The sequence below is a fragment of the Alligator mississippiensis genome, chromosome 8 (assembly GCF_030867095.1).
Source record: "Alligator mississippiensis isolate rAllMis1 chromosome 8, rAllMis1, whole genome shotgun sequence".
Lineage (NCBI taxonomy): Eukaryota > Metazoa > Chordata > Crocodylia > Alligatoridae > Alligator > Alligator mississippiensis.
The window spans coordinates 16,760,001-16,773,919 of NC_081831.1; the positions used below are offsets into that span (position 1 = coordinate 16,760,001).

At 69.0% G+C, this 13,919-nt stretch overlaps 15 non-coding genes across 15 annotated transcripts; all 15 read left to right on the top strand.

The window, feature by feature from the left end:
• Positions 1 to 395: 395 nt before the first annotated feature.
• On the top strand, positions 396 to 502 carry LOC132252399 (U6 spliceosomal RNA). The gene has a single exon (XR_009464293.1). It is a non-coding gene; the product is annotated as a U6 spliceosomal RNA (small nuclear RNA).
• An 864-nt stretch (positions 503 to 1,366) lies between these two features.
• On the top strand, positions 1,367 to 1,473 carry LOC132252327 (U6 spliceosomal RNA). Its single transcript, XR_009464222.1, has one exon. It is a non-coding gene; the product is annotated as a U6 spliceosomal RNA (small nuclear RNA).
• Positions 1,474 to 2,311: 838 nt separating this feature from the next.
• LOC132252400 (U6 spliceosomal RNA) lies at positions 2,312 to 2,418 on the top strand. Its single transcript, XR_009464294.1, has one exon. It is a non-coding gene; the product is annotated as a U6 spliceosomal RNA (small nuclear RNA).
• An 864-nt stretch (positions 2,419 to 3,282) lies between these two features.
• Positions 3,283 to 3,389, top strand: LOC132252328 (U6 spliceosomal RNA). The gene has a single exon (XR_009464223.1). It is a non-coding gene; the product is annotated as a U6 spliceosomal RNA (small nuclear RNA).
• Positions 3,390 to 4,227: 838 nt separating this feature from the next.
• On the top strand, positions 4,228 to 4,334 carry LOC132252401 (U6 spliceosomal RNA). Its single transcript, XR_009464295.1, has one exon. It is a non-coding gene; the product is annotated as a U6 spliceosomal RNA (small nuclear RNA).
• An 864-nt stretch (positions 4,335 to 5,198) lies between these two features.
• Positions 5,199 to 5,305, top strand: LOC132252293 (U6 spliceosomal RNA). The gene has a single exon (XR_009464188.1). It is a non-coding gene; the product is annotated as a U6 spliceosomal RNA (small nuclear RNA).
• Positions 5,306 to 6,143: 838 nt separating this feature from the next.
• Positions 6,144 to 6,250, top strand: LOC132252402 (U6 spliceosomal RNA). Its single transcript, XR_009464296.1, has one exon. It is a non-coding gene; the product is annotated as a U6 spliceosomal RNA (small nuclear RNA).
• An 864-nt stretch (positions 6,251 to 7,114) lies between these two features.
• Positions 7,115 to 7,221, top strand: LOC132252329 (U6 spliceosomal RNA). The gene has a single exon (XR_009464224.1). It is a non-coding gene; the product is annotated as a U6 spliceosomal RNA (small nuclear RNA).
• An 838-nt stretch (positions 7,222 to 8,059) lies between these two features.
• LOC132252403 (U6 spliceosomal RNA) lies at positions 8,060 to 8,166 on the top strand. The gene has a single exon (XR_009464297.1). It is a non-coding gene; the product is annotated as a U6 spliceosomal RNA (small nuclear RNA).
• An 864-nt stretch (positions 8,167 to 9,030) lies between these two features.
• LOC132252330 (U6 spliceosomal RNA) lies at positions 9,031 to 9,137 on the top strand. The gene has a single exon (XR_009464225.1). It is a non-coding gene; the product is annotated as a U6 spliceosomal RNA (small nuclear RNA).
• An 838-nt stretch (positions 9,138 to 9,975) lies between these two features.
• Positions 9,976 to 10,082, top strand: LOC132252404 (U6 spliceosomal RNA). The gene has a single exon (XR_009464298.1). It is a non-coding gene; the product is annotated as a U6 spliceosomal RNA (small nuclear RNA).
• An 864-nt stretch (positions 10,083 to 10,946) lies between these two features.
• Positions 10,947 to 11,053, top strand: LOC132252332 (U6 spliceosomal RNA). The gene has a single exon (XR_009464227.1). It is a non-coding gene; the product is annotated as a U6 spliceosomal RNA (small nuclear RNA).
• An 838-nt stretch (positions 11,054 to 11,891) lies between these two features.
• LOC132252405 (U6 spliceosomal RNA) lies at positions 11,892 to 11,998 on the top strand. Its single transcript, XR_009464299.1, has one exon. It is a non-coding gene; the product is annotated as a U6 spliceosomal RNA (small nuclear RNA).
• Positions 11,999 to 12,862: 864 nt separating this feature from the next.
• Positions 12,863 to 12,969, top strand: LOC132252294 (U6 spliceosomal RNA). The gene has a single exon (XR_009464189.1). It is a non-coding gene; the product is annotated as a U6 spliceosomal RNA (small nuclear RNA).
• Positions 12,970 to 13,807: 838 nt separating this feature from the next.
• On the top strand, positions 13,808 to 13,914 carry LOC132252406 (U6 spliceosomal RNA). Its single transcript, XR_009464300.1, has one exon. It is a non-coding gene; the product is annotated as a U6 spliceosomal RNA (small nuclear RNA).
• The last annotated feature ends 5 nt before the right edge of the window (positions 13,915 to 13,919 follow it).

Consider the following 13,919-nt stretch of genomic DNA (forward strand, 5'->3'; position numbering starts at 1 on the left):
CCCTTCCTCCTCATGTGCAGGGCCACCGATATGGCAGGAGGCCCTGCCAAGGTCCCTCAGCGCGCCTCCTGTCCCGCTCCCGCCCTGAGGCCCCGGGCCCTGGCCGCAGGGGGCTTTCAGGTCAGGCACGGCTGCTCCCAGCATGCTCCGCTGTATTTGCATGTGCACACCGCCTCCCACCTTGGCCCAGTTCGGGCCGCTTGACGGGAAGGTCTCGCCATCCCACAGCCCGGGTTGCCCTGCGAGGGGTGGCGGGGACCAAGGGCGCAAGGGGCAGTCCTGCGGCAACCAGTCGGCGCCTACCACCGGTCCTGCCGACCGGGCCTTGGTCGCCCTGACCTCAAAGGCCCGAGGTCTGCCCACCTATTTCTAGCTGCCAACCTTGCCCACCCTTTGTGCTTGCTTCGGCAGCACATATACTAAAATTGGAACGATACAGAGAAGATTAGCATGGCCCCTGCGCAAGGATGACACGCAAATTCGTGAAGCGTTCCATATTTTCGTGGCCCCCGGGACCTCCCTGCGGCTGCTGCCGCCCCCACCACCGCCCTTTTCCTTCCTGCGGGCCCCAGGCAGCACCGCCGCATCCGGGGCGCCGGGGGACCTGCCAGACGGGGACGGTCCGCTCGCCGTGCACTCGGCCACCCGCCCGATCCGACAGGGTCTGCCGCCAAGGCCGAGAGGCCCTGCCAAGAGAGGGCTCGCTTTTCCGTGCCGCGCCCCCACGGAGCGACGGAGGGGTGCAAGGGCCTTTGGCGGGGTCCCTGGTGCCCCCCGCCACGGCTCGGAGGCAGCACGCGCCTGCCCTGACGGCCGACAGGGGCCCAAGACCAGGAGCCAAAGGGCCCCCAGGCCAAGCCTCGGCCTTCCTTCGGCCCCCTCCCCCCACCAGTCTGCGCTGGCGGGGGTGGGTTGGGGGGGCTGCTTTGGCTCCAGGTGCCCTACTTGGCCGCCCAGGCCCTTCCTCCTCATGTGCAGGGCCACCGGTATGGCGGGAGGCCCTGCCAAGGTCCCTCAGCGCACCTCCTGTCCCTGTCCCGCTCCCGCCCTGGGCCTTGGGGCCCCGGCACCTGGCCGCAGGGGGCTTCCAGGCCAGGCACGGCTGCTCCCAGCATGCTCCGGTGTATTTGCATGTGCACACCGCCTCCCACCTTGGCCCAGTTCAGGCCGCTTGACGGGAAGGTCCTGCCATCCCACAGCCCGGGTTGCCCTGCGAGGGGTGGTGGGGACCAAGGGCGCAAGGGGCAGTCCTGCGGCAACCAGTCGGCGCCTGCCACCGGTCCTGCCGACCGGGCCTTGGTCGCCCTGACCTCAAAGGCCCGAGGCCTGCCCACCTATTTCTAGCTGCCAACCCTGCCCACCCTTTGTGCTTGCTTCGGCAGTACATACACTAAAATTGGAACGATACAGAGAAGATTAGCATGGCCCCTGCGCAAGGATGACACGCAAATTCGTGAAGCGTTCCATATTTTCGTGGCCCCCGGGACCTCCCTGCGGCTGCTGCCGCCCCCACCACCGCCCTTTTCCTTCCTGCGGGCCCCAGACAGCACCGCCGCATCCGGGGCGCCGGGGGACCTGCCAGACGGGGACGGTCCGCTCGCCGTGCACTCGGCCACCCGCCCGATCCGACAGGGTCTGTCGCCAAGGCCGAGAGGCCCTGCCAGGAGAGCGCTCGCTTTCCCGTGCCGTGCCCCCACGGAGCGACAGAGGGGTGCAAGGGCCTTTGGCGGGGTCCCCGGTGCCCCCTGCCACGACTCGGAGGCACCACGCGCCCGACTGGGGCCCAAAACCGGGAGCCAAAGGGCTCCCAGGCTAAGCCCCGGCCTTCCTTCGGGCCCTTCCCCCCACCAGCCTTCGATGGCGGGGGTGGGTTGTGGGGCTGCTTTGGCTCCAGGTGCCCTACTTGGCCGCCCAGGCCCTTCCTCCTCATGTGCAGGGCCACCGATATGGCAGGAGGCCCTGCCAAGGTCCCTCAGCGCCCCTCCTGTCCCGCTCCCGCCCTGAGGCCCCGGGCCCTGGCCGCAGGGGGCTTTCAGGTCAGGCACGGCTGCTCCCAGCATGCTCCGCTGTATTTGCATGTGCACACCGCCTCCCACCTTGGCCCAGTTCGGGCCGCTTGACGGGAAGGTCTCGCCATCCCACAGCCCGGGTTGCCCTGCGAGGGGTGGCGGGGACCAAGGGCGCAAGGGGCAGTCCTGCGGCAACCAGTCGGCGCCTACCACCGGTCCTGCCGACCGGGCCTTGGTCGCCCTGACCTCAAAGGCCCGAGGTCTGCCCACCTATTTCTAGCTGCCAACCCTGCCCACCCTTTGTGCTTGCTTCGGCAGCACATATACTAAAATTGGAACGATACAGAGAAGATTAGCATGGCCCCTGCGCAAGGATGACACGCAAATTCGTGAAGCGTTCCATATTTTCGTGGCCCCCGGGACCTCCCTGCGGCTGCTGCCGCCCCCACCACCGCCCTTTTCCTTCCTGCGGGCCCCAGGCAGCACCGCCGCATCCGGGGCGCCGGGGGACCTGCCAGACGGGGACGGTCCGCTCGCCGTGCACTCGGCCACCCGCCCGATCCGACAGGGTCTGCCGCCAAGGCCGAGAGGCCCTGCCAAGAGAGGGCTCGCTTTTCCGTGCCGCGCCCCCACGGAGCGACGGAGGGGTGCAAGGGCCTTTGGCGGGGTCCCTGGTGCCCCCCGCCACGGCTCGGAGGCAGCACGCGCCTGCCCTGACGGCCGACAGGGGCCCAAGACCAGGAGCCAAAGGGCCCCCAGGCCAAGCCTCGGCCTTCCTTCGGCCCCCTCCCCCCACCAGTCTGCGCTGGCGGGGGTGGGTTGGGGGGGCTGCTTTGGCTCCAGGTGCCCTACTTGGCCGCCCAGGCCCTTCCTCCTCATGTGCAGGGCCACCGGTATGGCGGGAGGCCCTGCCAAGGTCCCTCAGCGCACCTCCTGTCCCTGTCCCGCTCCCGCCCTGGGCCTTGGGGCCCCGGCACCTGGCCGCAGGGGGCTTCCAGGCCAGGCACGGCTGCTCCCAGCATGCTCCGGTGTATTTGCATGTGCACACCGCCTCCCACCTTGGCCCAGTTCAGGCCGCTTGACGGGAAGGTCCTGCCATCCCACAGCCCGGGTTGCCCTGCGAGGGGTGGTGGGGACCAAGGGCGCAAGGGGCAGTCCTGCGGCAACCAGTCGGCGCCTGCCACCGGTCCTGCCGACCGGGCCTTGGTCGCCCTGACCTCAAAGGCCCGAGGCCTGCCCACCTATTTCTAGCTGCCAACCCTGCCCACCCTTTGTGCTTGCTTCGGCAGTACATACACTAAAATTGGAACGATACAGAGAAGATTAGCATGGCCCCTGCGCAAGGATGACACGCAAATTCGTGAAGCGTTCCATATTTTCGTGGCCCCCGGGACCTCCCTGCGGCTGCTGCCGCCCCCACCACCGCCCTTTTCCTTCCTGCGGGCCCCAGACAGCACCGCCGCATCCGGGGCGCCGGGGGACCTGCCAGACGGGGACGGTCCGCTCGCCGTGCACTCGGCCACCCGCCCGATCCGACAGGGTCTGTCGCCAAGGCCGAGAGGCCCTGCCAGGAGAGCGCTCGCTTTCCCGTGCCGTGCCCCCACGGAGCGACAGAGGGGTGCAAGGGCCTTTGGCGGGGTCCCCGGTGCCCCCTGCCACGACTCGGAGGCACCACGCGCCCGACTGGGGCCCAAAACCGGGAGCCAAAGGGCTCCCAGGCTAAGCCCCGGCCTTCCTTCGGGCCCTTCCCCCCACCAGCCTTCGATGGCGGGGGTGGGTTGTGGGGCTGCTTTGGCTCCAGGTGCCCTACTTGGCCGCCCAGGCCCTTCCTCCTCATGTGCAGGGCCACCGATATGGCAGGAGGCCCTGCCAAGGTCCCTCAGCGCGCCTCCTGTCCCGCTCCCGCCCTGAGGCCCCGGGCCCTGGCCGCAGGGGGCTTTCAGGTCAGGCACGGCTGCTCCCAGCATGCTCCGCTGTATTTGCATGTGCACACCGCCTCCCACCTTGGCCCAGTTCGGGCCGCTTGACGGGAAGGTCTCGCCATCCCACAGCCCGGGTTGCCCTGCGAGGGGTGGCGGGGACCAAGGGCGCAAGGGGCAGTCCTGCGGCAACCAGTCGGCGCCTACCACCGGTCCTGCCGACCGGGCCTTGGTCGCCCTGACCTCAAAGGCCCGAGGTCTGCCCACCTATTTCTAGCTGCTAACCCTGCCCACCCTTTGTGCTTGCTTCGGCAGCACATATACTAAAATTGGAACGATACAGAGAAGATTAGCATGGCCCCTGCGCAAGGATGACACGCAAATTCGTGAAGCGTTCCATATTTTCGTGGCCCCCGGGACCTCCCTGCGGCTGCTGCCGCCCCCACCACCGCCCTTTTCCTTCCTGCGGGCCCCAGGCAGCACCGCCGCATCCGGGGCGCCGGGGGACCTGCCAGACGGGGACGGTCCGCTCGCCGTGCACTCGGCCACCCGCCCGATCCGACAGGGTCTGCCGCCAAGGCCGAGAGGCCCTGCCAAGAGAGGGCTCGCTTTTCCGTGCCGCGCCCCCACGGAGCGACGGAGGGGTGCAAGGGCCTTTGGCGGGGTCCCTGGTGCCCCCCGCCACGGCTCGGAGGCAGCACGCGCCTGCCCTGACGGCCGACAGGGGCCCAAGACCAGGAGCCAAAGGGCCCCCAGGCCAAGCCTCGGCCTTCCTTCGGCCCCCTCCCCCCACCAGTCTGCGCTGGCGGGGGTGGGTTGGGGGGGCTGCTTTGGCTCCAGGTGCCCTACTTGGCCGCCCAGGCCCTTCCTCCTCATGTGCAGGGCCACCGGTATGGCGGGAGGCCCTGCCAAGGTCCCTCAGCGCACCTCCTGTCCCTGTCCCGCTCCCGCCCTGGGCCTTGGGGCCCCGGCACCTGGCCGCAGGGGGCTTCCAGGCCAGGCACGGCTGCTCCCAGCATGCTCCGGTGTATTTGCATGTGCACACCGCCTCCCACCTTGGCCCAGTTCAGGCCGCTTGACGGGAAGGTCCTGCCATCCCACAGCCCGGGTTGCCCTGCGAGGGGTGGTGGGGACCAAGGGCGCAAGGGGCAGTCCTGCGGCAACCAGTCGGCGCCTGCCACCGGTCCTGCCGACCGGGCCTTGGTCGCCCTGACCTCAAAGGCCCGAGGCCTGCCCACCTATTTCTAGCTGCCAACCCTGCCCACCCTTTGTGCTTGCTTCGGCAGTACATATACTAAAATTGGAACGATACAGAGAAGATTAGCATGGCCCCTGCGCAAGGATGACACGCAAATTCGTGAAGCGTTCCATATTTTCGTGGCCCCCGGGACCTCCCTGCGGCTGCTGCCGCCCCCACCACTGCCCTTTTCCTTCCTGCGGGCCCCAGACAGCACCGCCGCATCCGGGGCGCCGGGGGACCTGCCAGACGGGGACGGTCCGCTCGCCGTGCACTCGGCCACCCGCCCGATCCGACAGGGTCTGTCGCCAAGGCCGAGAGGCCCTGCCAGGAGAGCGCTCGCTTTCCCGTGCCGTGCCCCCACGGAGCGACAGAGGGGTGCAAGGGCCTTTGGCGGGGTCCCCGGTGCCCCCTGCCACGACTCGGAGGCACCACGCGCCCGACTGGGGCCCAAAACCGGGAGCCAAAGGGCTCCCAGGCTAAGCCCCGGCCTTCCTTCGGGCCCTTCCCCCCACCAGCCTTCGATGGCGGGGGTGGGTTGTGGGGCTGCTTTGGCTCCAGGTGCCCTACTTGGCCGCCCAGGCCCTTCCTCCTCATGTGCAGGGCCACCGATATGGCAGGAGGCCCTGCCAAGGTCCCTCAGCGCGCCTCCTGTCCCGCTCCCGCCCTGAGGCCCCGGGCCCTGGCCGCAGGGGGCTTTCAGGTCAGGCACGGCTGCTCCCAGCATGCTCCGCTGTATTTGCATGTGCACACCGCCTCCCACCTTGGCCCAGTTCGGGCCGCTTGACGGGAAGGTCTCGCCATCCCACAGCCCGGGTTGCCCTGCGAGGGGTGGCGGGGACCAAGGGCGCAAGGGGCAGTCCTGCGGCAACCAGTCGGCGCCTACCACCGGTCCTGCCGACCGGGCCTTGGTCGCCCTGACCTCAAAGGCCCGAGGTCTGCCCACCTATTTCTAGCTGCCAACCTTGCCCACCCTTTGTGCTTGCTTCGGCAGCACATATACTAAAATTGGAACGATACAGAGAAGATTAGCATGGCCCCTGCGCAAGGATGACACGCAAATTCGTGAAGCGTTCCATATTTTCGTGGCCCCCGGGACCTCCCTACGGCTGCTGCCGCCCCCACCACCGCCCTTTTCCTTCCTGCGGGCCCCAGGCAGCACCGCCGCATCCGGGGCGCCGGGGGACCTGCCAGACGGGGACGGTCCGCTCGCCGTGCACTCGGCCACCCGCCCGATCCGACAGGGTCTGCCGCCAAGGCCGAGAGGCCCTGCCAAGAGAGGGCTCGCTTTTCCGTGCCGCGCCCCCACGGAGCGACGGAGGGGTGCAAGGGCCTTTGGCGGGGTCCCTGGTGCCCCCCGCCACGGCTCGGAGGCAGCACGCGCCTGCCCTGACGGCCGACAGGGGCCCAAGACCAGGAGCCAAAGGGCCCCCAGGCCAAGCCTCGGCCTTCCTTCGGCCCCCTCCCCCCACCAGTCTGCGCTGGCGGGGGTGGGTTGGGGGGGCTGCTTTGGCTCCAGGTGCCCTACTTGGCCGCCCAGGCCCTTCCTCCTCATGTGCAGGGCCACCGGTATGGCGGGAGGCCCTGCCAAGGTCCCTCAGCGCACCTCCTGTCCCTGTCCCGCTCCCGCCCTGGGCCTTGGGGCCCCGGCACCTGGCCGCAGGGGGCTTCCAGGCCAGGCACGGCTGCTCCCAGCATGCTCCGGTGTATTTGCATGTGCACACCGCCTCCCACCTTGGCCCAGTTCAGGCCGCTTGACGGGAAGGTCCTGCCATCCCACAGCCCGGGTTGCCCTGCGAGGGGTGGTGGGGACCAAGGGCGCAAGGGGCAGTCCTGCGGCAACCAGTCGGCGCCTGCCACCGGTCCTGCCGACCGGGCCTTGGTCGCCCTGACCTCAAAGGCCCGAGGCCTGCCCACCTATTTCTAGCTGCCAACCCTGCCCACCCTTTGTGCTTGCTTCGGCAGTACATACACTAAAATTGGAACGATACAGAGAAGATTAGCATGGCCCCTGCGCAAGGATGACACGCAAATTCGTGAAGCGTTCCATATTTTCGTGGCCCCCGGGACCTCCCTGCGGCTGCTGCCGCCCCCACCACCGCCCTTTTCCTTCCTGCGGGCCCCAGACAGCACCGCCGCATCCGGGGCGCCGGGGGACCTGCCAGACGGGGACGGTCCGCTCGCCGTGCACTCGGCCACCCGCCCGATCCGACAGGGTCTGTCGCCAAGGCCGAGAGGCCCTGCCAGGAGAGCGCTCGCTTTCCCGTGCCGTGCCCCCACGGAGCGACAGAGGGGTGCAAGGGCCTTTGGCGGGGTCCCCGGTGCCCCCTGCCACGACTCGGAGGCACCACGCGCCCGACTGGGGCCCAAAACCGGGAGCCAAAGGGCTCCCAGGCTAAGCCCCGGCCTTCCTTCGGGCCCTTCCCCCCACCAGCCTTCGATGGCGGGGGTGGGTTGTGGGGCTGCTTTGGCTCCAGGTGCCCTACTTGGCCGCCCAGGCCCTTCCTCCTCATGTGCAGGGCCACCGATATGGCAGGAGGCCCTGCCAAGGTCCCTCAGCGCCCCTCCTGTCCCGCTCCCGCCCTGAGGCCCCGGGCCCTGGCCGCAGGGGGCTTTCAGGTCAGGCACGGCTGCTCCCAGCATGCTCCGCTGTATTTGCATGTGCACACCGCCTCCCACCTTGGCCCAGTTCGGGCCGCTTGACGGGAAGGTCTCGCCATCCCACAGCCCGGGTTGCCCTGCGAGGGGTGGCGGGGACCAAGGGCGCAAGGGGCAGTCCTGCGGCAACCAGTCGGCGCCTACCACCGGTCCTGCCGACCGGGCCTTGGTCGCCCTGACCTCAAAGGCCCGAGGTCTGCCCACCTATTTCTAGCTGCCAACCCTGCCCACCCTTTGTGCTTGCTTCGGCAGCACATATACTAAAATTGGAACGATACAGAGAAGATTAGCATGGCCCCTGCGCAAGGATGACACGCAAATTCGTGAAGCGTTCCATATTTTCGTGGCCCCCGGGACCTCCCTGCGGCTGCTGCCGCCCCCACCACCGCCCTTTTCCTTCCTGCGGGCCCCAGGCAGCACCGCCGCATCCGGGGCGCCGGGGGACCTGCCAGACGGGGACGGTCCGCTCGCCGTGCACTCGGCCACCCGCCCGATCCGACAGGGTCTGCCGCCAAGGCCGAGAGGCCCTGCCAAGAGAGGGCTCGCTTTTCCGTGCCGCGCCCCCACGGAGCGACGGAGGGGTGCAAGGGCCTTTGGCGGGGTCCCTGGTGCCCCCCGCCACGGCTCGGAGGCAGCACGCGCCTGCCCTGACGGCCGACAGGGGCCCAAGACCAGGAGCCAAAGGGCCCCCAGGCCAAGCCTCGGCCTTCCTTCGGCCCCCTCCCCCCACCAGTCTGCGCTGGCGGGGGTGGGTTGGGGGGGCTGCTTTGGCTCCAGGTGCCCTACTTGGCCGCCCAGGCCCTTCCTCCTCATGTGCAGGGCCACCGGTATGGCGGGAGGCCCTGCCAAGGTCCCTCAGCGCACCTCCTGTCCCTGTCCCGCTCCCGCCCTGGGCCTTGGGGCCCCGGCACCTGGCCGCAGGGGGCTTCCAGGCCAGGCACGGCTGCTCCCAGCATGCTCCGGTGTATTTGCATGTGCACACCGCCTCCCACCTTGGCCCAGTTCAGGCCGCTTGACGGGAAGGTCCTGCCATCCCACAGCCCGGGTTGCCCTGCGAGGGGTGGTGGGGACCAAGGGCGCAAGGGGCAGTCCTGCGGCAACCAGTCGGCGCCTGCCACCGGTCCTGCCGACCGGGCCTTGGTCGCCCTGACCTCAAAGGCCCGAGGCCTGCCCACCTATTTCTAGCTGCCAACCCTGCCCACCCTTTGTGCTTGCTTCGGCAGTACATACACTAAAATTGGAACGATACAGAGAAGATTAGCATGGCCCCTGCGCAAGGATGACACGCAAATTCGTGAAGCGTTCCATATTTTCGTGGCCCCCGGGACCTCCCTGCGGCTGCTGCCGCCCCCACCACCGCCCTTTTCCTTCCTGCGGGCCCCAGACAGCACCGCCGCATCCGGGGCGCCGGGGGACCTGCCAGACGGGGACGGTCCGCTCGCCGTGCACTCGGCCACCCGCCCGATCCGACAGGGTCTGTCGCCAAGGCCGAGAGGCCCTGCCAGGAGAGCGCTCGCTTTCCCGTGCCGTGCCCCCACGGAGCGACAGAGGGGTGCAAGGGCCTTTGGCGGGGTCCCCGGTGCCCCCTGCCACGACTCGGAGGCACCACGCGCCCGACTGGGGCCCAAAACCGGGAGCCAAAGGGCTCCCAGGCTAAGCCCCGGCCTTCCTTCGGGCCCTTCCCCCCACCAGCCTTCGATGGCGGGGGTGGGTTGTGGGGCTGCTTTGGCTCCAGGTGCCCTACTTGGCCGCCCAGGCCCTTCCTCCTCATGTGCAGGGCCACCGATATGGCAGGAGGCCCTGCCAAGGTCCCTCAGCGCCCCTCCTGTCCCGCTCCCGCCCTGAGGCCCCGGGCCCTGGCCGCAGGGGGCTTTCAGGTCAGGCACGGCTGCTCCCAGCATGCTCCGCTGTATTTGCATGTGCACACCGCCTCCCACCTTGGCCCAGTTCGGGCCGCTTGACGGGAAGGTCTCGCCATCCCACAGCCCGGGTTGCCCTGCGAGGGGTGGCGGGGACCAAGGGCGCAAGGGGCAGTCCTGCGGCAACCAGTCGGCGCCTACCACCGGTCCTGCCGACCGGGCCTTGGTCGCCCTGACCTCAAAGGCCCGAGGTCTGCCCACCTATTTCTAGCTGCCAACCCTGCCCACCCTTTGTGCTTGCTTCGGCAGCACATATACTAAAATTGGAACGATACAGAGAAGATTAGCATGGCCCCTGCGCAAGGATGACACGCAAATTCGTGAAGCGTTCCATATTTTCGTGGCCCCCGGGACCTCCCTGCGGCTGCTGCCGCCCCCACCACCGCCCTTTTCCTTCCTGCGGGCCCCAGGCAGCACCGCCGCATCCGGGGCGCCGGGGGACCTGCCAGACGGGGACGGTCCGCTCGCCGTGCACTCGGCCACCCGCCCGATCCGACAGGGTCTGCCGCCAAGGCCGAGAGGCCCTGCCAAGAGAGGGCTCGCTTTTCCGTGCCGCGCCCCCACGGAGCGACGGAGGGGTGCAAGGGCCTTTGGCGGGGTCCCTGGTGCCCCCCGCCACGGCTCGGAGGCAGCACGCGCCTGCCCTGACGGCCGACAGGGGCCCAAGACCAGGAGCCAAAGGGCCCCCAGGCCAAGCCTCGGCCTTCCTTCGGCCCCCTCCCCCCACCAGTCTGCGCTGGCGGGGGTGGGTTGGGGGGGCTGCTTTGGCTCCAGGTGCCCTACTTGGCCGCCCAGGCCCTTCCTCCTCATGTGCAGGGCCACCGGTATGGCGGGAGGCCCTGCCAAGGTCCCTCAGCGCACCTCCTGTCCCTGTCCCGCTCCCGCCCTGGGCCTTGGGGCCCCGGCACCTGGCCGCAGGGGGCTTCCAGGCCAGGCACGGCTGCTCCCAGCATGCTCCGGTGTATTTGCATGTGCACACCGCCTCCCACCTTGGCCCAGTTCAGGCCGCTTGACGGGAAGGTCCTGCCATCCCACAGCCCGGGTTGCCCTGCGAGGGGTGGTGGGGACCAAGGGCGCAAGGGGCAGTCCTGCGGCAACCAGTCGGCGCCTGCCACCGGTCCTGCCGACCGGGCCTTGGTCGCCCTGACCTCAAAGGCCCGAGGCCTGCCCACCTATTTCTAGCTGCCAACCCTGCCCACCCTTTGTGCTTGCTTCGGCAGTACATACACTAAAATTGGAACGATACAGAGAAGATTAGCATGGCCCCTGCGCAAGGATGACACGCAAATTCGTGAAGCGTTCCATATTTTCGTGGCCCCCGGGACCTCCCTGCGGCTGCTGCCGCCCCCACCACCGCCCTTTTCCTTCCTGCGGGCCCCAGACAGCACCGCCGCATCCGGGGCGCCGGGGGACCTGCCAGACGGGGACGGTCCGCTCGCCGTGCACTCGGCCACCCGCCCGATCCGACAGGGTCTGTCGCCAAGGCCGAGAGGCCCTGCCAGGAGAGCGCTCGCTTTCCCGTGCCGTGCCCCCACGGAGCGACAGAGGGGTGCAAGGGCCTTTGGCGGGGTCCCCGGTGCCCCCTGCCACGACTCGGAGGCACCACGCGCCCGACTGGGGCCCAAAACCGGGAGCCAAAGGGCTCCCAGGCTAAGCCCCGGCCTTCCTTCGGGCCCTTCCCCCCACCAGCCTTCGATGGCGGGGGTGGGTTGTGGGGCTGCTTTGGCTCCAGGTGCCCTACTTGGCCGCCCAGGCCCTTCCTCCTCATGTGCAGGGCCACCGATATGGCAGGAGGCCCTGCCAAGGTCCCTCAGCGCGCCTCCTGTCCCGCTCCCGCCCTGAGGCCCCGGGCCCTGGCCGCAGGGGGCTTTCAGGTCAGGCACGGCTGCTCCCAGCATGCTCCGCTGTATTTGCATGTGCACACCGCCTCCCACCTTGGCCCAGTTCGGGCCGCTTGACGGGAAGGTCTCGCCATCCCACAGCCCGGGTTGCCCTGCGAGGGGTGGCGGGGACCAAGGGCGCAAGGGGCAGTCCTGCGGCAACCAGTCGGCGCCTACCACCGGTCCTGCCGACCGGGCCTTGGTCGCCCTGACCTCAAAGGCCCGAGGTCTGCCCACCTATTTCTAGCTGCTAACCCTGCCCACCCTTTGTGCTTGCTTCGGCAGCACATATACTAAAATTGGAACGATACAGAGAAGATTAGCATGGCCCCTGCGCAAGGATGACACGCAAATTCGTGAAGCGTTCCATATTTTCGTGGCCCCCGGGACCTCCCTGCGGCTGCTGCCGCCCCCACCACCGCCCTTTTCCTTCCTGCGGGCCCCAGGCAGCACCGCCGCATCCGGGGCGCCGGGGGACCTGCCAGACGGGGACGGTCCGCTCGCCGTGCACTCGGCCACCCGCCCGATCCGACAGGGTCTGCCGCCAAGGCCGAGAGGCCCTGCCAAGAGAGGGCTCGCTTTTCCGTGCCGCGCCCCCACGGAGCGACGGAGGGGTGCAAGGGCCTTTGGCGGGGTCCCTGGTGCCCCCCGCCACGGCTCGGAGGCAGCACGCGCCTGCCCTGACGGCCGACAGGGGCCCAAGACCAGGAGCCAAAGGGCCCCCAGGCCAAGCCTCGGCCTTCCTTCGGCCCCCTCCCCCCACCAGTCTGCGCTGGCGGGGGTGGGTTGGGGGGGCTGCTTTGGCTCCAGGTGCCCTACTTGGCCGCCCAGGCCCTTCCTCCTCATGTGCAGGGCCACCGGTATGGCGGGAGGCCCTGCCAAGGTCCCTCAGCGCACCTCCTGTCCCTGTCCCGCTCCCGCCCTGGGCCTTGGGGCCCCGGCACCTGGCCGCAGGGGGCTTCCAGGCCAGGCACGGCTGCTCCCAGCATGCTCCGGTGTATTTGCATGTGCACACCGCCTCCCACCTTGGCCCAGTTCAGGCCGCTTGACGGGAAGGTCCTGCCATCCCACAGCCCGGGTTGCCCTGCGAGGGGTGGTGGGGACCAAGGGCGCAAGGGGCAGTCCTGCGGCAACCAGTCGGCGCCTGCCACCGGTCCTGCCGACCGGGCCTTGGTCGCCCTGACCTCAAAGGCCCGAGGCCTGCCCACCTATTTCTAGCTGCCAACCCTGCCCACCCTTTGTGCTTGCTTCGGCAGTACATATACTAAAATTGGAACGATACAGAGAAGATTAGCATGGCCCCTGCGCAAGGATGACACGCAAATTCGTGAAGCGTTCCATATTTTCGTGGCCCCCGGGACCTCCCTGCGGCTGCTGCCGCCCCCACCACTGCCCTTTTCCTTCCTGCGGGCCCCAGACAGCACCGCCGCATCCGGGGCGCCGGGGGACCTGCCAGACGGGGACGGTCCGCTCGCCGTGCACTCGGCCACCCGCCCGATCCGACAGGGTCTGTCGCCAAGGCCGAGAGGCCCTGCCAGGAGAGCGCTCGCTTTCCCGTGCCGTGCCCCCACGGAGCGACAGAGGGGTGCAAGGGCCTTTGGCGGGGTCCCCGGTGCCCCCTGCCACGACTCGGAGGCACCACGTGCCCGACTGGGGCCCAAAACCGGGAGCCAAAGGGCTCCCAGGCTAAGCCCCGGCCTTCCTTCGGGCCCTTCCCCCCACCAGCCTTCGATGGCGGGGGTGGGTTGTGGGGCTGCTTTGGCTCCAGGTGCCCTACTTGGCCGCCCAGGCCCTTCCTCCTCATGTGCAGGGCCACCGATATGGCAGGAGGCCCTGCCAAGGTCCCTCAGCGCGCCTCCTGTCCCGCTCCCGCCCTGAGGCCCCGGGCCCTGGCCGCAGGGGGCTTTCAGGTCAGGCACGGCTGCTCCCAGCATGCTCCGCTGTATTTGCATGTGCACACCGCCTCCCACCTTGGCCCAGTTCGGGCCGCTTGACGGGAAGGTCTCGCCATCCCACAGCCCGGGTTGCCCTGCGAGGGGTGGCGGGGACCAAGGGCGCAAGGGGCAGTCCTGCGGCAACCAGTCGGCGCCTACCACCGGTCCTGCCGACCGGGCCTTGGTCGCCCTGACCTCAAAGGCCCGAGGTCTGCCCACCTATTTCTAGCTGCCAACCTTGCCCACCCTTTGTGCTTGCTTCGGCAGCACATATACTAAAATTGGAACGATACAGAGAAGATTAGCATGGCCCCTGCGCAAGGATGACACGCAAATTCGTGAAGCGTTCCATATTTTCGTGGC